Below are 26,068 nucleotides of genomic sequence, written 5' to 3' on the forward strand. Positions count from 1 at the left end.
GGTGGGCTGCCGTCTATGGGGTCACATAGAGTTGGACACAACTGAAGCGACTTAGCAATACATGTAAAGTGCTCAGAATAGTGCCTAACATACAGTATGCTACTGCATACTTAACTCTGAATGTTTTCTGTTATTTCTGTTTATTGGATGATATACATAGGTTATTTATTTTTTCAGGGGTACTTCACTTTATAATTTAAATACAGCAGAATTTACATTTATACTTCAACTATTACTGAGTATTTTGTTCAAAACACTAAGATAAGTGCTGTTGGTATTGTTTAGTTGCTAAGTTGTGTCTGACTCTTTGGCAACCCCGTGGGCTGCATGTAGCACGCCAGGCGTGCCTCTGTCTATGGGATTTCCCAGGCAAGAATACTGGAATGGTTTGCCATTTCCTTCTCCAGAGAATCTTCCCAGCCCAGAGATTAAACCCACGTCTCCTGCATTGACAGGTGGGTTATTTACCACTGAGCCACCAGGGAAGCCCCAAGTGCTGTATACAAGTATAAATTAGGGGGATAGTTATCTATATTGCAAAAGGAAGTAACAACACAGTGCTTCAATTTAAGAATTCACTTTGACAGTACCCACTATTGTTTTCAACACAGCTTGAAGTACAGAAGACATGTAATGCATCCTTCAAGGAGTATTTTACATATATTTTTATAATTCTAATATTCATGCATGGTCATTGTAGAAAATTTTAGAAAACACTGATAAGCAATGATAATTATTATAACTATATATATATCTGTGTAATAAAAATACACATCATGTGTTTTATAATTATAATAATCAAATATAATTGAAATCACCTACATTGTCACCACCAAGAGACAGCTATGTCTCACGCTTAGGTTTAAATTATTTTGGTCTTTGTATGTGTGGTGTATGTGTGTATATAGGTGTATGCAAAATTAGAATCATACTGCTTTTAAAAACTTAAAACATCATAAACTTCTTTCTGTGTTACTAAATATTCTTCTCTTTTTGTTATTATGCAATTTTTGAGAAATTTCGAAATAGTTTTGGACTTAAAGAAGAATGGTAAAAATCATGTAGAGCTACTTGAAGACTATGCAAATATTCTGTTTCTACTTAAATAATTACCCACTCTTTTTATCATACTTTGGTGGATATTGCCTGCAGCAATGATTACTGTGGGATTTTAATGGTGATTTTCTATTTCCCTCATGTACCCTTCTGCATTTATTTATTAGTATTATTCTCTGAGGAAGAGCTGTTCCTTCTCTCCCATATATTTATTTAATTTATATCCCTGTGGACTCATGAACATTTATTTTGTTCTTTTTGCTATAATCTAATATTGTACTATTGCTTTTAATTTTGTTGTTCAAATTGTTTCAGCTTTATTATTGGGAGCTCTTTCATATCGGCTCCTGTGCATTTTTATACCACTTACTTTGAAACATGGCAGGTGTTCCAGGATCATCAACAACTCCAGTCCCTGCAATCAAGAGATCCCTGATCTCTTATATTGGAGGGTGATATTTAGAAATCAACACCGCCAGGAGCTAGGTATTTTCTTTGCTACCAAGGTGTCACTGTTTCTAATCCCTGTCAGGAGATAGAACCAGGAATACATCTGTGTGTTTAAGTACACACTAACTCATGCATAAGCACATATCTATATTTCGGTACCAATTTATAATATATATTTACACTTTCTCAAATTTAAAACATGAGTGCATATTGATACCTTTAAATCCAGTTGAGCACCACAGGAGTCACTATAGCCTTCCCTGTTTTCTTATATGTTAACTTCCTTCTTTCTCCAATAGTGAAAAACCTGACTCTGATTATCTACAGTATATTTAGTTGTTTGTTTAATACAACTATCCTAAATAAGTAGTGTCAGAATTCTTAGTCCATCCCCCTGTGAGAAACAACTGAAGCACAGTGTTTGTGTACATTAGCCTTACATAAAATCAAAACAGTTTATCTAAAGTTACTTAGGATGGCTCCTTCAGTGTGCTTGTATGATCCATTTATAATAACTTAAATGCAATCGTCACAATCTGCACCCTATCTTGCCTCCCACATTCTGATAGTTTTTGGTTATTTTTTTTTTAATATATGCTTCCTTGGTGGCTCAGCTGGTAAAGAATCTGCCTGCAATGTGGGAGACCTGGGTTCGATCCCTGGGTTGAGAAGATCCCCTGGAGAAGGGAAAGGCTACCCACTCCAGTATTCTGGCCTGGAGAATTCCATGGACTATTCCCTTCAGTGTGCTTGTGTGATTCATTTATAATAAGTTAAATGCATTCGTCACAATCTGCACCCTATCTTGTCTCCCCCATCCTGATAGGTTTTTTAAAAAATCTTTTTATGTAATAAAATTCACTTTTGTGGTGTACAGTTCTATCAGTTTGGGCAAATGCACAGAGTAGTATTATGAACCATCATTTTGTACACAATTCCATCATCCAAAAGTTTCTCCTGCTGTTCCTATAGAGAGAACCTTCCCCCAACCCATGATCCATCAATTACTCATTGGTTTTCCTCATTATGATTTTGCCCTTTCCAGAGTGCTGTGTGACTAGAATCAAACAATTCTGGGTCTGGCTTCTTTCACCTTGTAAAATGCAGCTAAGATTCATGCATGCTATTTTATAAATCCGTACCGATTTTATTGCTGAAAGAATTCTATTATATGGATGTATTAAATTTTATGGAACATCAAGGTTGTTTCCAGTTTTAAAGCAGCTGTGAATATTTACTTATCGGTTTTTGTACGAACATATTTTCTTTACTTTTGGATGCACACCTCAGAGTGGGATTGCTGGGTCACGTGGTTGGTATATGTTTATCTTTTTAAGAAACAGCTGAACTATTTCACAAGTGGATGCACCATTTTGCATTTTCACCATTTTTCATCCTTATCAGCACTTGATATTGCCAGGTTTTTTACATTTAAAATAGTCAAATACATATATTGTAGTATCTTATTGTGGTTTTAATTTATATTTCCATAATGCTTAATGATATTGATCATTTGTCTTATGCTCATTTTTCATCTGAATATGTTCATTGGTAAAGTATATGTTCAGATCTTTCTTTCATCTGTTTTAAAAAATGGGTTGTTTTCTGATTTCACAATTTATGAATTCTTTATATATTCTAGACATTCTTTTTGCTATAATCTAATATTGTACTATTGCTTTTAATTTTGTTGTTCAAATTGTTTCAGCTTTATTATTGGGAGCTCTTTCATATCAGCTCCTATGCATTTTTATACCACTTACTTTGAAACATGGCAGGTGTTCCAGGATCATCAACAACTCCAGTCCCTGCAATCAAAAGAGATCCCTGATATCTTTTATTGGAGGGTGATATTGAGAAACCAACACCACCAGGAGTCCTTTGTTAGATGTGCTGTTAAAATATTTTCTCCTAGTTTGTGATTTACCTTTTCATTGTCTTAATGAAAAAGCAAAAGTTTTTCTAGATAAATTTTTTTTATTTTAATACAGTGCTGCTGCTGCTGCTGCTGCTGCTGCTGCTAAGTCGCTTCAGTCATGTCCGACTCTGTGTGACCCCATAGACGGCAGTTTATTAATTTTTTTCTTTCATAGATCATGGCTTTGTTATCATATCTAAAAACTCTTTGCCTAACTCACGTTTGCTCGGTGGTAGCACTATTAACATTTTAGACTGGATAATTCTTTGTTGTGGTGGGCTGTCCTGTGCATTTTAGAATGTTTAACAGTACCCCTGGCATATACCCATTAGATACCTATAGAACCGCCCCCCCTCTTACCCCTGCCACCTACTCATGATGATCATAAATGTTTTAGACATTGCAAAATGTCCCCTGGGCATAAAGATGACTTTGTTCAGAATCACTGGCCTAATCCAAGGCCATGTACCTCATGTGTTTTTTTCTTCCGTGTTTTCTTTGCGAAGACTTTTGGTTTTATGCTTTGTATTTTAGGTCTATGATCCATTTTAAATTAATTTTTTGTGAGGTGTGAGATACAGGCTGAGGGGTTTTTTCTCTTTTCATATGGGGACATTTAGTTGTTCCAGTACCATATGAAGAGACCACCTTCTCTAATGAATTGTAGTTGCATGACTCTCAAAACATAGTTGACTATATTTATGTTATTTCATTTCTGGTCTCTCTCTTCTGTTTCATTGATTTATATATCTATTATTTCTCCATTACCACACCATGTTGATCACTGTAGCATCACAGTAACACTAAATTACATAGTGTGAAACCACCAACTTTGTTGGCAATTCTAGTTCCTTTGCCTTTTCATATAAACTTTAAAACCACCATGTTAATACCTATATACAAGCCTGCTGGATTGTTTTATTGGAATTACATTGAATCTATATGAGGAATTTGGGAGATTTAACATCTTAATAATACCAAATCTTCTAGTCCAAGAACATGATCTATTTTTCCATTTGTTTGGATCTTCTTATATACTTTTCTCAAGTATTTTGTTCTTTGCATCATACAGATCCCACCTAATTTTTTTTTTTTTGATTTTACCTAAGTTGGAGCTTCTTGGTGCAATTGTAAATGATATTTTTATTTTAATTTTGAATTTCAATCATTTAGTGCTAGTATATAGAAATACCATGGTTTTGTGTGCACTGACTTTGTATCATGAGACTTTGTGCTATGCTTAGTCACTCAGTCATGTCTGACTCTGCGATCCCATGGACTGTAGCCCTTCAGATTCCTCTGTCCATGGGGATTCTCCAGACAAGAATATTGGTGTGGGTTGCCATGCCCTTCTCCAGGGGATTGTCCCAATCCATGGATCAAACCCAGGTCTCTCACGTTGCAGGCAGATTCTTTACTGTCTGAGCCACCAGGGAACTCACTTATTTATTCTAATCGCCTTTGTGTAGATTCTTTAGAAATTTCTACATGGATATTTTGAGTTGGATAATTCTTTGTTGTGGGAGGCTATGAATAGAGATGATATGCCTTTTAATTCCATGTCTTGTCTTATTGTAATGGCTAGGTTTTCCAGTATGATGTTCAATAGAGGTAGTGAAAGTGGGTATCTTCTCTATCTTAGAGGTAAAATATTGAGTCTTATACCATTTACTATGATGTTAGCAAAAGGCTTTTTGTAGATGTCTTTTATTAGGTTTTAGAAGTTCTCTTACTAGTTTGCTGAGAGCTTTAATCATGAATGGAGGTAGAATTTTGTCAAATGCTGTTTTTGCATCTATTTTCTTCTTTAGTCTGTTAACACAGTGCCTTACATTGATTTTCAAATGTTAAGCCAGTCTTACATTCTTGTGAGCATGGTCATGATGTATTATATTTTTTATATTCTCTGCATTAAATTTGCTAACATTTTGGTAAGAATTTTTTTCCATCTGTGTTCATGAGGGATATCATTCTGTAGTTTTCTTCTCTCGTGATGTTTTTGTTTGTCTTGATATTAGGGCAATGCTGGTGTCATTTCTATTTTCTGAAAAAGGTCTTGTTGAATTTATATTATTTCTTTCTTAAATGTTTGATAGAATTCAACAATGAAACCATTTGGGCCTGGAGATTTCTTTTTTAAAGATTTTTTAAGTACAAATTAATTTCTTTAATAGATCTAGGACTGCTGGTTTATCTAGTTTCTTCTTGAGTGACCTTTAGTAACTTGTGTCTTTCCTGGATTCCATTACATTTAAGTTGTCAAATTTCTGGGCATAGAGTTGTTCATAATATACCCTTATAATCTTGTTAATGTTTGTAGGGTCTGTAATGATATCCCTTCTTTTGTACCTGATATTGGTAATTTATATATTTTTCTCTTTTTTCTTGGTCAGTCTGGCCAGAGGTTTATCAGAAGAATCAGCTTTGGGGTTCATCAATGTTTCTTTATTGTTTTCTGTTTTTAACTTCATTGATTTGTTTTAATTTTTATTTTCTTTCCCTGGTTTATGTGTAACTTAAGTGTATCTTGCTCTTGTTTTTCTAGGTTATAAAGGCAGGAGCTTAGATTGTTGATGTGAGACCCTTTTTCTCTTCTAAAAGTACTTAATGCCTAAATTTCTCTCTAACACTACTTCAGCTGCAGTGCACACATTTTGATATGTTGCATTTTTATTTTCTTTCAGTCAAAACTCTTTTTTAACTTCTCTTGAGGTTTTCTCTTTGTTCCATAGATTATTAGAAGAAGACTCAGTTCCAGTATTTGAGTACTTTATGATATTGATTTGTAGTTTTAATTCCATTATGGTCTGAGAATATACTTTGAATGGTGTCTATATTTTAAAGGTTGTTTTATTTCATAGAATATGGTATATATTGGTGAATGTTCCATGTGTAGTTGAAAAGAAAATGTATTCTGCTGTTGTTGGGCAGAGTGTTCTATACATGCCAATTTGGTCTGGTTGTTAATAGTGTCCTTTAGGGCTTCTATTTCCATGTTAATTAACTATTTGCCTCTATTGATTGTGCTGTGCTGTGCTGAGTTGCTTAAGTCATATTTGACTCTTTGTGACTATATGGACTGTAGCCCACAAGTCTTCTCTGTCCATGGGATTTTCCAGGCAAGAATACTAGAGTGGGTTGCCATTTCCAGGGCATCTTCCTGAACCCAGGGATTGAACCTGTGTCTCTTATGTCACCTGCATTGGCAGGTCAGTTCTTTACCAGTAGCACCACCTGGGAAGCAGCCAAGTAATCTTCTATTGATTGAGAGCATCCCTGGTAGCTCAGCTGGTAAAGAATCCACCAGCAATGTAGGAGACCCCAGTTTGAGCCAAGTAATCTTCTATTGATTACTAAGAGGTAATTGTACATTTCTCCTTTCAGGTCCATCTCTTTTGCTTCATGTCTATGAAGTTGTGCTATTAGGTACATTCACAAGTTGATTGGTTACATTTTCTTGGAAAACTAAATCTTTTATCATTATGTAGTATATACCTCTTTCTCCCTGATAATATCTCATTTTGGTTTTCTTTGATAACAGCTGCTCCAGCTTTTTTTTTTTTTTTTTTTTTTAGTGCTTGCATGACATATTTTCCTTCATTTATCCTTTTACTTTTAACCAATCTGTCTTTAATGTGAGTTCACTTGTTCCCTCTGCACTTTTTCTTTTCCTGCTTTCTCTTGTGTTAATTGAGAATGTTTAGTTATTCTGTTTCATCTCCCCTGTTATTTATTACTCTTTCCTCTTTAAAAAAATTGTTTTTAGTAGTCTCTCAAGTGGTTTCACTATACATCTTTAATTAATCTGGTCTGCCTCCAAATATTATACTCTTTTATGGAGCTAGCAGCAATACCGTCTCAATTCCTCCCTTCTATCCTTTGTGTTATTATTTTCATACCTTTCACTTTTACATGCACTGTGAACACAGAACACATTGCTACTATCATTGCTTCCAACACTGAATAGTTATCTTTTAGAGCAATCAAAGATAAGAAAAGAAATGAATTTTATTTTACTTCATTTATTTATCCCATTTCCATGATCTTCATTTCTCTGTGTTGATCCAAGCTTCAGTCTAATATTCTTTTTGCATGAAGAGCTTCCTTTAACATTTCTTATAACACGAGTTTCCTAGTAATAAATTTCTTCAGTTTTGTAAGCCAGAAAAAGTATTTTTCTTTTGTGAAAGGTATTTTTGCTGGATAGAGGATTCTGGGTTGACAGGGGTTTTCTTTCTTTTTTTTTTCTTTTAGTACTTTAAAAATGTCACTTCACTGTCTTCTGGCTTGCATTATTTCTGAGAAGAATTCTGTTGCAACTCTTCTTTGTTCCTCTGTATGTTTCTTTTTCTGTGGCTTCCTTTAATGTTTTTTCTTTGTCAATGGTTTTCAGCAGTTTAAATCTTATGATATACCTAGGTATGTATGTGTGTTGTATCATCCTACTTTTATGCCCTCTGAGCTTCTTAGATCTGTGGTTTAACATAAAATTTAAATAAATCTTGGTCATTATTTCTTCAAATGTATCTTGTGTCCCCCTCTCTTCTATTCCTAGGATTCTAATTATGCATATATTAGAATATTTAATATTGTCCTATAACTCTTGGGTATTATGCTTTATCTTTCATCCCACTCTTTTTTCTATTTGTGTTTCATTCTTGGTAATTTATATTGACCTATCTTCAAGTTTACTGATTCATGCCCCATCTGTCTCTGTCTATTAGTGAAACTGTCTAAGGCATTTTTTAGCTCTATTATTGTGTTTTTCATTTCCAGCATTTTGATGTAATTTGATTCTTTCTCATACTTTCTTTCTCACTGCTTATATTAACCATCTGATCTTGCATGTTGTCCACCTTTTTCATTAGGGCCATTAACATATTTAAAATTCCCTGTCAGATAGTCCTAACATCTGTGCCATAATTGTTTCTGGTTCCAGTGTTTGCTTAGTTTCTTTGGAGTCTATTTTTTCTTGCCTTTTCATATGCCTTTTAATTTTCTGTTGAAGCTAATCATCTTGTATAGCTTAGTAGAGACTGGAAAAAGTAGTTTATAAGCCTTAATATGAAAGTACCTTTCCTTCTGTTAGACCTTTGATGAGATGACTTGAAGCTTTCTAGGTTTGGATTGCTGTGCTTTTCTTCAGTATATCACAGCCTTCAAATTTTTCATAGACCTACCTTGTGCTTAGGTTGGAAGTGAATTTACCAGAACAATGTCTGTTTGATTCTGAATGTTAGCTGTTCTCTTTGCATTGTTTCTCAGCAAGAGTTTCTTGGTCTACTCTTATTTTTCTTCCATTTCTCTCTCAGTAGTATTCTCCTATTGTTATTTAAGTAACTTGTTGTTGCTAGTTTGTGGTGGGGAGGTATGGTGCAGGAATCTATCCTGTGTCCTGAATAAGCCTCAGTCTTAGGCATGCATCATATGAGATATGGCATTTCAGTTCTCTTACCCTATCCTGGCTGTGTTTGTAGGCTCTGCGTGTAATCCTGTACTGTGCTGTGCTTTGTTGCTCAGTCATGTCCAACTCTTTGAAACCCCATGGACTGTAGCCCACCAGGCTCCTCTGTCCATGGGATCCTTCAGACAAGAATACTGGAGTGGTTGCCATGCCCATCCTCCAAGGAATCTTCCTAACCTAGGGATCAAATCCAGGTTTCCTGCATTGCAGGCAGATTCTTTACTGTCTGAGCCACCAGGGAAGCCCAATACTGGAGTTGATAGCCTATCCCTTCTCCAGGGGGATCTTCCCGACCCAGGAATCAAACTGATATCTCCTGCATTGCATGCAGATTCTTTACCAGTTGAGCTACCAGGGAAGCTCTCTTATGTGTGTGTGTTAGTCACTCAGTCGTTTCCAACTCTTTGCAACCCCGCGGATGGTAGCCCGCCAGGCTCCTCTGTCCATTAAGTTCTCCAGGCAAGAATACTGGAGTGGGTTGCCATGCCCTCCTCCAGGGGATCTTCCCAACCCAGAGATCAAACCCTGGTCTCCCACATTGCAGGCAGATTCTTTACTGTCTGAGCCATATCCCTCCCTTATTTTTTGCTTCTGCTCCTTTCACCCATTTGCAGTGAGTTTTCTCCAATGCCTTAAGGGTAGCAGTGCTTGATGCACTTTCCTTCTAAAGATTAAGGTTTGTTTTTTTTTTTTTTTTTCTTCATAGGAAGTAGGAGAGATAGATTCAACCAGTATTTCTTGCCCCTCCCACAAAATGACTCTACAACTCTCCTAGCTCTACAACATGATAGATCCAACTTAGGGCTCTTTCCAGTCTTTTCTGTGAGCAATTGTAGGGGTTGTGGAGAAAGAGCCTGAAAGAAGTATAAATTTCCCCAAATTCTGTGGCCCTCGGTTTCACACTTGCCTGTCAGCCTGTCAACAAAGGTCTGTCTAGTCAAGGCTATGGTTTTTCCAGTGGTCATGTATGGATGTGAGCTGGACTGTAAAGAAAGCTGAGCGCAGAAGAACTGATGCTTTTGAACTGTGGTGTTGGAGAAGACTCTTGAGAGTCCCTTGGGCTGCAAGGAGATCCAACCACTCCATCCTAAAGGAGATCAGTCCTGGGTGTTCATTGGAAGGACTGATGCTGAAGCTGAAACTCCAATACTTTGGCCACCTGATGCGAAGAGCTGACTCATTTGAAAAGACTCTGATGTTGGGAAAGATTGGGGGCAGGAGGAAAAGGGGACGAAAGAGGATGAGATGGTTGGATGGCATCACTGACTCAATGACAAGGGTTTGGGTAGACTCCGGGAGTTGGTGATGGACAGGACAGCCTGGTGTGCTGCAGTTCATGGGGTTGCAAAGAGTTGGACATGACTGAGCAACTAAACTGAACTGAACTGTCAGCCTGTATTCTGTCTTCACCAACTTATCAGCTATTTCATTTAAACTCATTTACTGGTATTTGAGGACTTCCCAGATAGCTTAGTTGGGAAAGAATCCGCCTACATTGCGGGAGACCTGGGTTTGATCCCTTGGTTGGGAAGATCCCCTGGAGAAGGGAAAGGCTACCCATTCCAGTATTCTGGCCTGTAGAATTCCATGGACTGTATAGTCCATGGGGTCACAAAGAGCTGGACAGGAATGAGTGGCTTTCACTTTCACTGGTATCTGAGTGAGCCACTAGGAAAGCCCTAGTGATAGGGAGACCCTGGTGTTCTTACTGTATATGGTGACTGACTCACAATGATAGGCTCTAAGAAGAGTTGAGCTCTGCAGATAGCCTCATGTTTGCAAAATTCTTTAGGAATTTCAAGTGCTGTCACCAAGCTGGTTTTAAATTACACATTGTAATCATGCATTTCAGTCATAAATTTATTGAGAAATACTCATCATTGACTTCCCTGGTGGTACAGATGGTAAAGAATCTACCTGCAACGCAGGAGGCCCATGTTGGATCTCTGGGTCAGGAAGATCCCCTGGAGAAGGGAATGGCAACCCACTCCAGTATTCTTGCCTGGAGAATTCCATGGACAGAGGAGCCTGGGAGGTTACAGTCCATGGGATCGCAAAGAGTCAGACATGTCTGAGTGACTTAACACATACACTGGTATCTGATGACATCTACCCCAAGTGAATACTTTGCATTCCCTTTCTCTCTACAGACCTTGTCCCTTCCTTAGGTTTTAGATCTGTTGCTTGCTTTGCAACTTCAACTCTTTTATAAGTTAACATAGAAAAGTTATGATTTTGAAGTTAATGCTCTCATTTTAAGAGTGGTGCTCCTTTTAGCTCTTTTCATTCTTTCCTTCCATTTTAATAGCCAAACTAGATTCCATTAAATGAATATATAATCCACTTTTTAAAACCAATCCCAGTCCTTTATATTGTACTTTTAGGCAATTTTCCATTTTTTTGCTATTATAAATAAGGTTGTGTCACCCTTGTAGATAAATCTATCTTTGATTATTTACTTTCTATTCATTTACAACCTAGAGAGAGAACAAGCAGGCATATCAGGAACAATTAAGTAATGATGTAAGGTACCATAAAATGAATGCCCAAAATAGCATTCTAGAATTCAATACTAATAATGAGTCATAATGAAATTATAGTGGTGCCTCACATCTGTGAAGAACTTAATATCCTTCACACTTATTAACCTTTTGATTTTAACCATAATGCCCCATTTTCCTTATTAGAAAAATAAGACTGTTAAGTAATGGAGCTGGGACTTGACTCAGTATCTCAGGGAATATCTTCATAAAAGAGGAGATGGGCCTGAGCTGAATCTTGAAAGATAGGTAGCTTAACAATAGGCAAAGACAGGAGAATACATATCCTGATGAGAAGGCAATGATGATGTGGAGACACAACTATGTATAACTTATACATATCTGTACAATCTACAGAAGCACAGATTGAGACTGAAAAAGGCTTGGACTATTGAATTCTGTCATTGATGTGTTTCTTGTTCTCATTTTAGAATAAATGATACCCATATCAGAATATCTAGGTGGTTAGTACAAGGGGCTTGACCTGAGAGTAGGAAGCCTCCAGCTCAGCTGTTCTCTGCGTTTGACTGATTTAATCCATGTGTTCCACCCAAACCAGGAAGGGAGCCAGCCTCTCCTTCACCCAACCAAGTAGAGTTCAGTGTTTGGGTGGAAAGGAAGATGCATTCCAGCTGTCCCCAAAATGAAGAAAAGCAGAAGATGGTTCCCCCACCCCCGTTCTTCAGTGAAATAAACCTGACCTTCTGATAGGAGAGTCTGTCTTGAATCAGAAATGGTTTAACTAAATCACAACAGGAAGCAGCTCCAGTTACAGCCCAGCTTGCTCTAGGTCCTGATGGATGAAGATAGCATGCCACCTGGCTTCATGAAACTCTGGGTGTAGCAGGTAGTTGCCCTAAGGGGCCTATACAAAGACTTTGCCTCTGGAATTTCTGCTATCAGAACTACCTGAAGGAGGAATATTTGCCAAAGTTAGAGGCAATAACCCAATAGTTGAGAACCCTGTCTCTAAATGTAGTTAATTTCTATTTAATTAGCCAGTAACTACATTTAAAATAAACAACAGTTGGTAATCAAAACCAGGAGGACAGAGGATGAGCCGTTGTGTGACAGGATAGAATTACTAGGCCAAAACAAAGTTGGAGGAAAGTGAGAGACATGCCGTTTCAGAGAAAACAAGGTTGAGAGAGGAGGGATTGTCAAAAAGCAGCTCATAAAGATTTGTATCAGCTTTTCCTTGTGTTTGTTAGCCATCAGTAAAACTGATTTTAATAACCAAGTGGTCTTTAATTATAAAGCATCTGTTCCTTTATTAAATAAAAATTAAAAGCACATGTAAAGGACAAGTTAAGAAACTGTCAAATGGGATGAGAGTTTGGCACATCCTGGTACATCCTTGGTGACAGAGGTACAGCTTGGGACTGGTTTCCAGGAAACCCCTCAGCTCCCAGGGCTCTTGCTGACACCCTGGCTGCTGGTGGTATGCATTTGTAGGCAAAGGGGCTGCTCCCTTGGGGAAGATATGTGGAATTTCCCAGAGCTGGGGCGAGGTCCCTCTCTCTACCAATTCATCCCCTGCATTTGTAATCCCTGCCTTTTCTGTACCACTGAAGATGTCTTCATGTGTCTTATGAAGACATCCTTTCCTCCATGCTATTCTTCACTGGGTGAGAGAGAAGGAGAGAGAATGAAGAAGGAAAGGGGAAGGGACTGGGAGAAGAGAGGAGAGCAGCTCTGGGGCCCCAGAGTGTGAGCAAGTTTCAGTTGAGCTGTTCTTTTAGGCAAACATTTTCTAATTAAACTTTAAACCCAAACCCTTGTTTCACCTCTCTCCAAAATGCAGGATGTGTCTCCCTTCTGGTTAGCATGAAATGATTTCTTCTCTTTCCTTCATTAGAAACTGGAATTGATCTTCTTTAAAGATAAAAATTACATTTCTGCTTAATTCCTATTTGATTCATTTGGAACCAGTGCATTTTCATCAGAGCAACTAAAAAGCCCTGTGAGAACCAGCTCAGAAGAAGGAATGTACAGAGGGTCACGATAAGTAGCACTTCTCATCAGACCTGTTGCCCGGGGATGTTAAAGTGCTTTTTAAAATGGGGACTAATAAGGCTACTCAGCTTTTACTGTTTTCTAAGAGCCTCAGCTAAATTAATCATGGCACAGAATAACCCTTCCTGTAAGGTAAAATAATGATTCCCGGTATTTTGAAAGCAATCGCTGATCCACAAAGAGGGAGGTAACGTCTCCCTGAACCAAGATTAAAACTCCACTCCCTTCCTGTCATCAAAGGCCAGCTTGTTTGTATCCGAGCGGGGCCTTGGGAGAGCCAGGCGCTGGGTCGGAGCAGCCGCAGCCGCAGGAATGGGAGGCCAAGCAAGACTGAGGCTGTGGAAATGCAGGCTGGGGTGGGGGCTGTTAAGGCTTTGTTTACTAATGACATATTCTCCCTGAAAGTGGTCAGGCATCCGCGGGGCTTCCAGCTCAGGGACTCAACCCAGCCCAATCCTATCTAGGAGGGGCTGGCTGCGCCCACTGGCCCAGGCCACCCACACACTGGCACTCCGTGCACATGGAGTCCAGCTCCCCTCCCGCATTAGCTACAGTGTGGATTCCTGGTCACATCTGCACAGCCAGAGTGAAAGCCTGTAATTTCCATAGAATCCAGTTCTTTTGAGTCAGAGCTGCAGATGAATGTTTGTTTTATTTTTCTTTTCAAGGTGATTACACATCCTTTGGTTGTGGGGAAGCCTGGGCTATCACAGAGAGAAGAAGCTGAGTGAATTATTTAAAAAGTATGCAGCAAAGGCCTGTGGATCGCTGGGGAGGTGGGATGGCATCTCTCCCTCACCTGGGGGCGGAAAGCAGAAAGGACCCCAGAAGGCTTGTTGGACACCAGTTTAATTCAGAAAATAGAGCAGCACTTCACCTCGCATGTGCTGGGTGGGGAATTGTAAAAGAGGACACAGTCAAAATAGTCATTAAGGCCAAACCAGAGTCAGCCCAAAGCCAGGCCTGCATTCCCAGGAACCTGCTGGGCCGTGGTATTTGCATACATCAGTCCCCAGTCTCCATTGTCTCCCACAGGAAGAACTTGTTCTATTCCATTAAGAACGCCTGAATATTTTATTGGCTAAAAACTAGGGGCCTGGGCTGGATGGTAAACAAGTTTGGAGTGCTGTTTTTGAATTGTGTTTATGTTTTATACATGGAACAGTTTTAAGTATTTTTTTGTTAAATTCAAAACACTCCAGAAATTCTGCAACTTGAGGGGACAACCACTGCAAAAGTTCCAGGGCAACATTTGGACACTTTCAAGGTTACTTCAGGGACTTGAATGGTGAGAAACAAGAAGGGACAACTTTTATTAAGAAAAACATTTTAGTAGCTGAATACAGAAATCAAAACCAAGAGCAGGCATTCCAAATTCATATTGTGAAATGCCTACAAAAAGATTCTTCTGTCACAGTGTGGAGAGTTCATCTTTTCATCTCATCAAGTGAAAATATGCCCCAATTCCTGAGTAGGTATTCAGTTCAAACAAGGGAACAGGGGAGGTGTTCTCATTCGGCAAACACTCTGCGGACTCCAGTCAAAGATCCCTGTGGTCTAGGCTAGTGAGAGAAAGGGGTGCCCTCTGCCTGGCTGTGGCTACGCAGAGATCAGCTTTCACAGATGCAGGCAGGAGAACAAAGAGCAGGCTTCATCTGCCCGCACCCCACAGGCCCATGTGCAGGGGGAGCGCCATTCCAGTGCCCATCACATGGCCTCTGTGGCATAAAAGCCTTTTAATAATTCTGATTTTGAATATCAAATTGAAATGAAAAGTGCATTTAGGAAGGATGGGCTGTAACCACACTGAAATGCATGTTCTATGCAAACAGGTTGAGCAGGCGCTGGGGGCCAAGCTGTGGTTCTCAATTTGGCTGCACATTGCCCCACCTGCTCTAAAATGTACTGATGCTGCCTCCCTATCACCATCCTACGCCCTCCCCAAAAGTATGATTTATTGTAACTGACCTCAGATGTGGCCAGGGGCATCATGATTTTTTAAAGCTCTCCAAGTGACTCTAGGAAGCAAACTTGAGAATAGCTATAGAGTGATTTAAGACAGCATTTAAGGCCGCTCCATCATCTAGCCCCAGCCAGGCTTTTTGACCTTCTCTTTCTCCACCCCCATCTCAGCCTGTACATGAGACACAAAGAGACTTTCTCACTATGCCTGAATGTACTTTGTTCATTTATATTTTCATGCTTTTATGCATCCACATTGTCTCACTCTGGTCACCAAAGAAAGGCCAGTTAAAAGTCCTCCGTGCAGCCTTCCCTACCTGTCACCTCATCTTCACCAGTGAGTCACTTCTTGCCCCTCAATCACAGTTGATAGCTTTTCTCACATTATATTAACAACGTCTGCTTATCGATCTGCCTGTTCTCTCTCCCCAGCTGGAATGTGGACTCTGCTTTCAGCAATGAGCACCAGATATGGCAAGGCAGGGGTTTCTATGAATGTTTATTGAATGAAAGAATGAGTGAATGAATGCCAATCTTGATATTGCTGATGTTCCATCACTTTGATCCCAATTCTCTGACCACAGTCCCCTGCGAGACCAAGTTAGTAATTTGGAGGTGGCAGCCTGTAATCTTTGATAATCAAAGTAGGGTTCATACACTAGAGCTTGGCTATATTATCTGAGCACTTGTTATAAATGTAAAATTTGCATTTTAATGAGATCTCAAGGTAATTCATATGTACAGCACAGTTTGAGCTATATTTTTTAACAAGTTCCCAGGTGGCTTCTATGTAGCCAGTCTGCCAACCAGTACTGGGACCCACCATCTTAGAATTTTATTTACTGGATGTAGTGAACCCTGTGTAATTGCCTACTGCTGCTGTTGTTTAGTCGCTAAGTTGTGTCCGACTCTTTCTTGAGCCCATGATCTATAGCCTGCCAGGCTCCTCTGTACATGGGATTTCCCAGGCAAGAATACTGGAATGGGTTGCCATTTCCTTCTCCAGGGAATCTTCCTGACCCAACAATTCAACCCTGTCCCTTCTGCACTGGCAGGTGGATTCTTTAACACTGAGTCACCTGGAAAGCCCTGATTGCCTACTAGTTACTTCTGCTCTCCCTTTCCCTTCCTTGCAAAGCCCTGATTTTGTTCAGTTATCAGGCCTTCACCTGTCAAGCCAGTGCCTCAGGAAACTTGATCCCACCTCCAGCCCAATAAGTGGACCTAATTGGTCAAAGGCATGGCCTATCTGTCTGGCCAGGGATCAGTTCAGGAATGGACGTGGGACCAGATTCAGGAATGAATATGAGGGTAAGTAAGCTAAGGGCAATACAGAAAGTTTTCTCTTTCCTAAAAGAAAGGCACATATGGGAGGAAAAAATCTCTCTTCTTCAGGAAATTCTTCTCTTTCCTGCATGTGATCCCTTGAACTGCTGCTACCACCTTGCCACCTGCCTAAGGAGGAAGGTCAATGCTGAGGAACCGGAGCAAAGAGATAGGAAGAACATGAGTCTATGGCATTGTTGTGCCTTGCTGTCTCTGGACTTCTTTTATGGAAGGTAAAATTTTTTGTTGGTGTTTTTTGTTTGTTTGCTTGTATTTTTAACCGTTTAAACCATTTCCAATCCTTGCAACCCAAAGCAGTCATTGATATACTGAATATCTTACTAAATTCATTCAATCAATAAATATTTGATTTATTGTGAAGCATTATGTTTAGTACCTTAAAGTGTTATACCCAACCCTCAAGCAATCTATTACTCCCATCTTATAGATGAGGAAACTGAAACTTAGAGCAGTAAAATGATTCATTAGATCAAATAGCTATCAAATGGTAAAGACAGAATCTTAACCTAGGTCTAAGTCCAGAGCACATGTTTTGTCCACTCTCCCATGCTTCCTAGTTTGAGTAGCTTTATTGCATGAGGTTTAAGAAGATCAATAGTTCTCAATTTTTTAAACTTAAGACCCTTTTATATTCTTAAAAATGATTTAGAATCATGAAGATTTTTCACTTATTTAGTTTTTAACTACTGATACTTAACACACTGAAAATTAAAATGGAAATTTTTAAGGTATGTATTTAATTCATTCAAGAATAGTATTAATTAACTCATCCAATACTCACTTCAGTAATACAGTTTTTTTGAGAAATAATTTTCCAAAATTATTATTAATTTTCCAAAACAAAATGAGGTAATGAGAAGAGTGACATTGTTTTACACTTTTGCAAATCTCTTTAAACCTGGCTTAAGAGCAGACAGCTGGATTCTATCTACTTCCACATTTAGTCTGTATTGTTTTAGTTAAAGTATACAGAGAACATCTGACTTTGCACAGATGTGTCATTGGAAAAGAGAGGAGTATTTTATGAGCTCTTTCAGATAATTGTATACCCTTTGATACTACACCAGAACTGTACAAGTGGTAGTTTCTTAAAGGTTAGTTGCAATGTGGAACTTAAAAATGAAAGAGTGATTTTCTCATCTCTGTTGCATTAAAATCCAGTGATCCACTTTGTAGTTTGCAGTGATCTTTTACCCATGCCTAATTTTGTAATACCAGGCATTGGTCACTTGGAAAATGTTGATTCACTGAGTTATGCAGATCTTCAAAATGTAAGATATTCATTGGCTGATACAAGTTTTCAAAAATTCTAATTTTTTTTGAAGGCTCGATTTTACCACTGGCAACAAAATACTGTCAGTTATTTTCTTGAAAGTAATAGGCTTGCTTGTTTATTTTTGAAAAAAAAAATATGCTAAATGCCCAAGTTTGAATAACTGTAATTTATTTCTGTTTTTCTTTCAAGTAAAATTAATGGTTCTTGACAAAGACAGCTAGTTTAGCTTGTAACTCAATTACGCAAGTGCTTTTCCTTGAGACAAACATTGTACTTCAGTTTGTAGCAGATGTTCTTTATGCTTATTTTCCATTTCTTCACATAAAATATTTTAAAAATATATGCTTAAAGGTCTAGATTTAATATAACAAATAATGTTAATGGCTTTGTCAAAGACATTCTTTTTCTAAATTTTATTTATTTATTATGGTTTTGTCTGTGCTGGGTCTCCGTTGTTATGCATGAGCTTTCTCTTGTTATGTTGAGTGGGGCCTCCTCTCTAGTTCAGTGCTCAGGCTTCTCTCTGCAGTGGGTTCTCTGTGGAGCACAGGCTCTGCAGCATGCGGGCTCAATAGTTGCAGCACGCAGGCTTAGTTGCTCTGTGGCATTTGGAACTTCCTGAACCAAAGGTCAAAAAACCGTGTCCCTGGCATTGGCAGGTGGATCCTTAACCACTGGGCCACTAGGGAAGTCCTGTCAAAGACATTCTTCAATGAAAGAGATGGGGCTTTTTTGGTACTTTGAGTGTGTGACAGTGAATGCAATAACTAATAGTATTGTTTGGTACCACTGCCTGGACTTGAGCTAAGGCACCAGAGGTTTTCACCACCTTGACTTGTGTATCATCCATGCAAATGTCAACACAGTGAAAAAGGTAAATGGCATCTTAGTATTATCCTGAAACTAGTTTTGACCTCATGGGCCACCTGAGATGGCTTTGGACTCCCCATGTGGCCACAGACCACACTTGGAGAACACCTGCTGCTGCTGCTGCTAAGTCGCTTCAGTCGTGTCCGACTCTGTGTGACCCCATGGACTGCAGCCTACCAGGCTCCTCTGTCCATGGGATTTTCCAGGCGAGAATACTGGAGTGGGTTGCCATTGCCTTCTCTAGGAGAACACTACAGTGGGTAATAATTTCATGAGCAACAACTCTTAGGAAAATTTCTGGATACAAAGTGATTATTGCAAGGGTCTGGAAGAGACTGAGTTCTATGTCACATCACGGTCTGGCCCTGCATCTGGGGCAACTTCACTACTGACCCAGTAGCTTCCATCACACAGGGTCATTAACAGAGGAGTCTTAGGAGTGTCCAGGTGCTGAGGTGTTTGTGCCAGAGGGCACAGGAAATTGGCTTACCCAGTCCCTGTGCTGCTAGTCACAGATGCACTTACAACACTGCAAATCCACAACCAGCTTCTTTGTTTCCCTATTCGGCCCATAAGGCAATTTAACGTGTATTATGCTTAGACATGAACTATTTAATGTGATCTGATTTCTGTTTATAATTCTTAAAATACTTCTATTTGTCAGATTGTCTAAGCCTTACTCTTGGGATAAAATTTCTTTTGTACTGAATAACTATTAAATAATGGAGGTTTTGTGTCATTCTGAGGGGCATCAAGACTCTCTCTCTCAAGCAGCCTCTTTCCCCTGTAGCTTGCCAGAAGCAGGCATCTTGGCAACACAAAACACCAAGTCTGAGGGCATCTCACTGAGCCAGACCCTATTTCCAGGAAAGAAAACCCATGTTCTTGAGCCAGAACTAATTCTCTAATGGCTGGGATTTTCCTTTCTCTTGCTAGAGATGGAAGAATGACAATGGTTTACTTGAATCCCTACAGTCGGAAAAGCCACCCAGAAATTCCAGCCTGCCAGACATTTCCACACCAGGGATACTATCCCTTGACTTGTGAATACACTGAGGAATTTGCCCTGGCACCATGTGAAGGGTTAAAAAAAGATCCTATTCCTTACAAGCAGCTATGCCTAGGGCTGACTCAAACTGGGGAAAAGGCCAGTCATGCCACTGTCCTGCTATATTTACTGAACAGATTTCTGAAAGTGCAGCAACAAGACAGACAACCAAAAAATTTGACCTGAATTTGTTTGGTAGAATGATAGTTTCTGCCTTGCTGTTGCACTGCTGTAAAAAAAAAAAAAAATAGTAATAATAAATGTGATCTGAATATGGCAGGGAAGGAAGCTTAGACGAATGGCTCTGAGCTTTAGCAAGCTTTTTAAAAAATATTTGAGCTAAAATATTCTTTCCTTCAGGGTCACCTGGCCTTTTGTTCCCCTTGGAAAAGACAGCTGCATTATACATTCCTACTGTCACTTCTGTGCTGGGAACACAAGAGCTGTGGTGATTTCCTGGACTCTATATCTCTAAATCTTCCCAGGGAATTCACCTAACCTCCATGCATCAGGTCCAACCACACCTTGGAAGGGAGGGAGGAGAAAGCAGGAGTTATAAAACGTACTTGGGACAACAATTTCCCAGATCTGGATCAAGTTAGTTTTATCTGTATGACATGCCTGGCCTTTGAATGCTTTTGAGCTTGAGAACAAATATTATTCTGGGTGATCTGCCTTTTACCTCCTTATACCCTACTGCCCTTTTCACAGTGAGCTTTAAAAAGATATATCTATTTATTTTTCTTCTTTAAAAATTGAAGTGTATTCTTATTAGAGAAATGCAAATCAAAACCACAATGAGGTACCACTTCACACCAGTCAGAATGTCTGCGATCCAAAAATCTGCAAGCAATAAATGCTGGAGAGGGTGTGGAGAAAAGGGAACCCTCCTACACTGTTGGTGGGAATGCAATCTAGTACAATCACTATGGAAAACAGTGTGGAGATTCCTTAAAAAATTGCAAATAGAACTGCCATATGACCCAGCAATCCCACTGCTGGGCATACACACCAAGGAAACCAGAATTGAAAGAGACACATGTACCCCAATGTTCATCGCAGCACTGTTTATAATAGCCAGGACATGGAAACAACCTAGATGTCCATCAGCAGATGAATGGATAAGAAAGCTGTGGTACATGTACACAATGGAGTATTACTCAGCCATTAAAAAGAATACATTTGAATCAGTTCTGATGAGATGAATGAAACTGGAGCCGATTATACAGAGTGAAGTAAGCCAGAAAGAAAAACACCAATACAGTATACTAACACATATATATGGAATTTAGAAAGATGGCAATGATGACCCTGTGTGCAAGACAGCAAAAAAGACACAGATGTGTATAGCGGACTTTTGGACTCAGAGGGAGAGGGAGAGGGTGGGATGATTTGGGAGAATGGCATTGAAACATGTATACTATCATGTAAGAATCGAATCACCAGTCTATGTCCGATGCAGGATACAGCATGCTTGGGGCTGGTGCATGGGGATGACCCAGAGGGATGTTGTGGGGAGGGAGGTGGGAGGGGGGTTCATGTTTGGGATCGCATGTACACCCGTGGTGGATTCATGTTGATGTATGGCAAAACCAATACAGTATTGTAAAGTAAAATAAAGTAAAAAAAAAAAAAAATTGAAGTGTAGTTGGTATACAATGTTGTATTAGTTTCAGGTATACAGCAAAGTGATTCAGTTTGGTATATATTCTTTTTCAGATTCTTTTCCCTTACAGGTTATTACAAGGTACTGAATAGTTCCCTGTGTGATACAGTAGGCCCTTGTTGGTTCCTGTCCACTTTATCTATTTTATGTTTCAGTTCAGTTCAGTTCAGTTCAGTCACTCAGTCATGTCCGACTCTTTGTGACCCCATGGACTGCAGCATGCCAGGCTTCCCTGTCCATCACCAACTCCTGGAGCTTGCTCAAACTCATGTCCATTGAGTCAGTGATCCCACCCAACCATCTCATCCTCTGCTGTCCCCTTCTCCTCCCACCTTCAATCTTTCCCAGTATCAGAGTCTTTTCAAATGAGTCAGTTCTTCACATCAGGTGGCCAGAGTATTGGAGTTTCAGCTTCAGCATCAGTCCTTCCAATGAATATTCAGGACTGATTTTCTTTAGGATGGACTGGTTGGATCTCCTTGCAGTCCAAGGGACTCTCAAGAGTCTTCTCCAATACCACAGTTCAACAGCATCAGTTCTTCAGTGTTCAGCTTTCTTTAAAAACATGAACATTTTATGTTTAGGGGCTTTTTAGGTGGCTCAATGGTAAAGAATCTGCCTGCCAATACAGGAGATGTGAGTTCAATCCCTGGGTCGGAAGACCCCCTGGAGAAGGAAATGACAACCTACTCCAGTATTCTCGCCTAGGAAATCCCAGGTACTGAGAAGCCTGGCAGACTACAGTCCTTGGGGTCACAAGGAGTCAGACATGACTTAGCGAGAGCAAGTATTTTATATTTAGTGTGTATACAGCGAGCTTTTGCTTAATATTTTAACTCATTATTTTGAGGGCAGTTCTTCCTTTCCTCACAGCCAGCCCTCCAAGCACAGTCTTGATATATTATTTCTGTGCTGTACTAAAAAGGACAAATGAACCAATAAGCTGGGGGACTCTGTATTCTAGTTCTGTCCTAAATGATCATAGTTATTGGAAAACTCACATCCCTGTCTTGGCCATCATCTATAAACTGGGAATTTGGAGAAGACAGAATTTCTAGTGGTTCGTAAATCTGGGGACCAGAAATACACTTTTTGCAAAGCCTCCTTTTCAAGCACCTTCTATTGGTCATTTTAAGACAGCAGAATCTCCCCTGTGCTAAAAACAAGCTTTGGGGACCACTGGACTTCATGGGCTCTAGATTCTTTTCAACCCTAACATTTTTTTTCTGTCTCTCTCCAAGTGCTGAATGTTCCCCCTCACCCTGCACTAACTTGTGCTTAAATTGCCAGAGTGTCTTTGCCTTCCAAGTGGTCCATATGGCTTCACGTGCTTGTGCTCAGTTGCCCCAGACTCTTTGTGACCCTATGGACCGTAGCCCACCAGGTTCCCCTGTCTATGGGGTTTTCCAGGGAGAATATTGGAGTGGGTTGCCATTCCTCCTCCAGGGGATCTTCCCTACCCAGGAATCAAACCTGCATCTCCTGTGTCTTCTGCATTCCAAGCAGATTCTTTACCACTGAGCCATCAGGGAAGCCCTCCCATGGTTTTAGGTAACTCCCTATTTCTTCAGGCTGTAGTCTTGATCTTCCACAGCCTAAATTAAGAGATGAGCAATTTGGTGATTTTTAGTACCTTTTTAATTTAAAAGAGTGAAAGGGAGACTCCTGGAAGTCAAGATTGGGTCAAAGTATATTCCCAGGTTGGGTCAAAGGACAGTAACTAGGCAAATAAGTGAGGCAAAACCCCGCATTCCACAGGTCCCAGTACCTAGCAGCCACACAAAAAGGTTTCTGGAAAGAAAAGATTCCTACTGGTTTCCAGGGGAGCAGACAGCCTAGGAGAGCTGCCTGGAGCTGCTTACCCAGCTCTACCCCCTCCCCTCATCCCCTGCAAGGCACCTAGGACTTAGCTTCCCACTGCTGTGACCTAGAATGACCAGCTCGCACCCACATTGCTGGCCTGAATCTGAGAACCTGGGGTGCACAAACACTTAATCCCTGGAGGTGTTGTATTGGTGCCTGTGTGACCAGGGTCAAAATGCAGTCTCCTAAATCCCCTGATCCTGTTATAGGGCACACACTACAGATTAAAGAAAAGAAGTAAAATAAATAAATAAACAAAAACAAACAGGAAGGGAGAGAGAAAGGGAGAAAGCCAGTTGGCTATGCATCTGTAGAAAAAGTGGGAAAATCTGGGTGGCTTTACAGGAAACAAAGACAACCAAAGAGGGAAAGAATGCAGGCATACAGAGATGCACTGTTAATGATACACATGAAAAAAACAACATAAAAGATGATCTATTCATATAGAAGGTAAGCATTGAGAAGGGGAGTAACTTGACATGATTAATCCCTTTCATGTTTACTCCAGGAGACTAGTAAGGCCTCTCATTTAAAACAAAAGCACTGGAAGTATGATTTGCCAACAAGATCAATGCTAAAGCAATATATTAAAAATTGGAACAAAAATCTGACCATATTTACTTATACATTTCCTTAGGCAGTTATAAAAAAAAACTATCAGGACACTTTCAGTTAATATACTTATCAATCTGAACCTACTACAAGAGAATGTAAAATAAAGTGATAACATTGGTCAAGTTGTTGCAGGAAGGGGGACCCCTTCCAGGGCCCAAAATTGGGCTCTTGTCTAACATTCAGAAATGAATTGTCCAAGGAGACACATGTGCTGACAAAGCAAGAGATTTTATTGGGAAAGGGGGCCCGGGCGGAGAGCAGGAGGGTAAGGGAACCCAGGAGAACAGCTCTGTCACCTGGCTTGCAGTCTCGGGTTTTATGGTGATGGGATTAGTTTCCACGTTGTCCTTAGCAAATCATTTTGACTCAGAGTCCTTCCTGGTGGTGCATGCCTTGTTCAGCCAAGATGGATACCGGAGAGAAGGATTCTGGGAAGTGGTCGGACAGGTGGTGTCTCCTTTTGACCTTTTCTGAACTCTTCTGGTTGGTAGAGGCTTATTAGTCCCCTGTTCCTTACCAGGACCTCCTGTCATAAAACAACTCATGCAAATGGTTACTATGGTGCCTGGCCAGGGTGGGCAGTTTCAATCAGTGTGCTTCCCCTAATAAAGGGCTTGATATTAAGAACTAAAGGAAAATATCTTGGCCAGTCAGAAAGTCAACAGTGGCATAACTGCTTAAATATTTGGGACTGCATAATGATTTAAAATCTTAGGTCAGTCAATAGTTGTATAACTTTAGAGAAATTTTCCTAAATTTCCTTGCCTCGGTATTCTCATAAATAAAATAAAATAATACTATGTTGTCTCTGTTGTGAGAAAATGAATGATGTAAAATGCCGCCATAATTCTAATGAAAATGTAACCTCATGCAGTGAATTAAACACTCTCATCTTTTAAGAACCAATGGAATATTGTTTTTAGAAATAAAATAAAATCTTCTGAAAGTTAGCCAAACCACAAAGAAAAAACAGTTGAAAGACAAAAAAATGGCTGACCCAGCTTTTGGCTGTATATCCTCTTTTTAATAAAGAGACAAGGCAATCATGCTTTATATCTTTTACTAAGAATTCATTTGGAATGACTTCCCTATATATCCTAATTAAGTTTCAGAACCCAGTGAGTTTAAAGAAACTACATTTCCTTTACAGGGTATGTTGCTTATACCTGTCACAGGAATATTTGGCCTATTTAAATGCCGCAGGTGTGTGAGAACAGATGGTATTGGGAAATGGGACATATTCAGGCAGAGAAAAGACTGCCAAAATCCGGCTGGAGATGAATGCTTTAAGAGCAATGGTGTTTTTTCCTTTCTCTTACTCAAGTGTGCATGGGGAGCAGGTACTCTGTTGGAGCCAAGTCCTGGAGCCTTAATTTGATTTTTCTTTCTTCCTTTTCTGTTCCGGAGTGTGAGAAGAGCCAAATACTTAGAAATATAGGCTAGTTCAGAAAACCACCTTGAAATCTATGAAGCAAACCTCCCCAAGAATGGTGGATATGGAGTGAGTTGTCCCTTTATGCATAGAAAGAAAAGCAGAGGAGTGTTTCCTCCTGGATAGGGTGGGGACAGGGTTCATGGGTTTGGGACATGATGGTGGTTTGCTCAAGGGGAGGCAGGTTGATGCTGATGCCCATCCTGAGCCATCATTCCCAGCCTCCTGGCCTTCAGGTGTCTGTGCACATGAGCTCAATGTGCAGGTCACTGAGAATGTCCATAGCTGGGGAGTCTGCCTGATAAGAAGTGCAAGAAGCCCTGCCACAGACCATGTGATGCTAGAGCCATGTCCACCCCAAGAAGTCCTGTAAACTGACCAGCTCCATCTTGCCCAGACTCCAACTCTGCCCCCAGACCTCTCCTTCAGGGTTTGCTTAGCCAGGGAGATCAGCAGCCACTGGTTCCCAGGTCACCCTATGCCCGGCAAATGGCACATTGATCCCAAAGGTTTCTCTTACCTAGGCTAGAACTTCTCTCACTACA

General features: G+C 39.9%; 1 long non-coding RNA gene across 4 annotated transcripts in view; it reads left to right on the forward strand.

Moving 5' to 3' along the window:
• Positions 1–26,068, forward strand: part of LOC138424642 (uncharacterized) — a 132,269-nt gene that overhangs the window by 65,700 nt on the left and 40,501 nt on the right. The window contains exons 5-7 of one of the 4 annotated variants that reach the window (XR_011250900.1): positions 16,545–16,717; positions 16,802–16,965; positions 19,836–20,195. This is a non-coding gene — a long non-coding RNA (uncharacterized lncRNA). Of the gene's footprint in view, positions 1–16,544; positions 16,718–16,801; positions 16,966–19,835; positions 20,196–26,068 lie in introns of those variants that run through there. The other 3 variants (XR_011250905.1, XR_011250901.1, XR_011250902.1) reach the window with 3 other exon arrangements.

Source organism: Ovis canadensis, chromosome 1, assembly GCF_042477335.2.
Source record: "Ovis canadensis isolate MfBH-ARS-UI-01 breed Bighorn chromosome 1, ARS-UI_OviCan_v2, whole genome shotgun sequence".
In the NCBI taxonomy this organism is placed as follows: domain Eukaryota; kingdom Metazoa; phylum Chordata; class Mammalia; order Artiodactyla; family Bovidae; genus Ovis; species Ovis canadensis.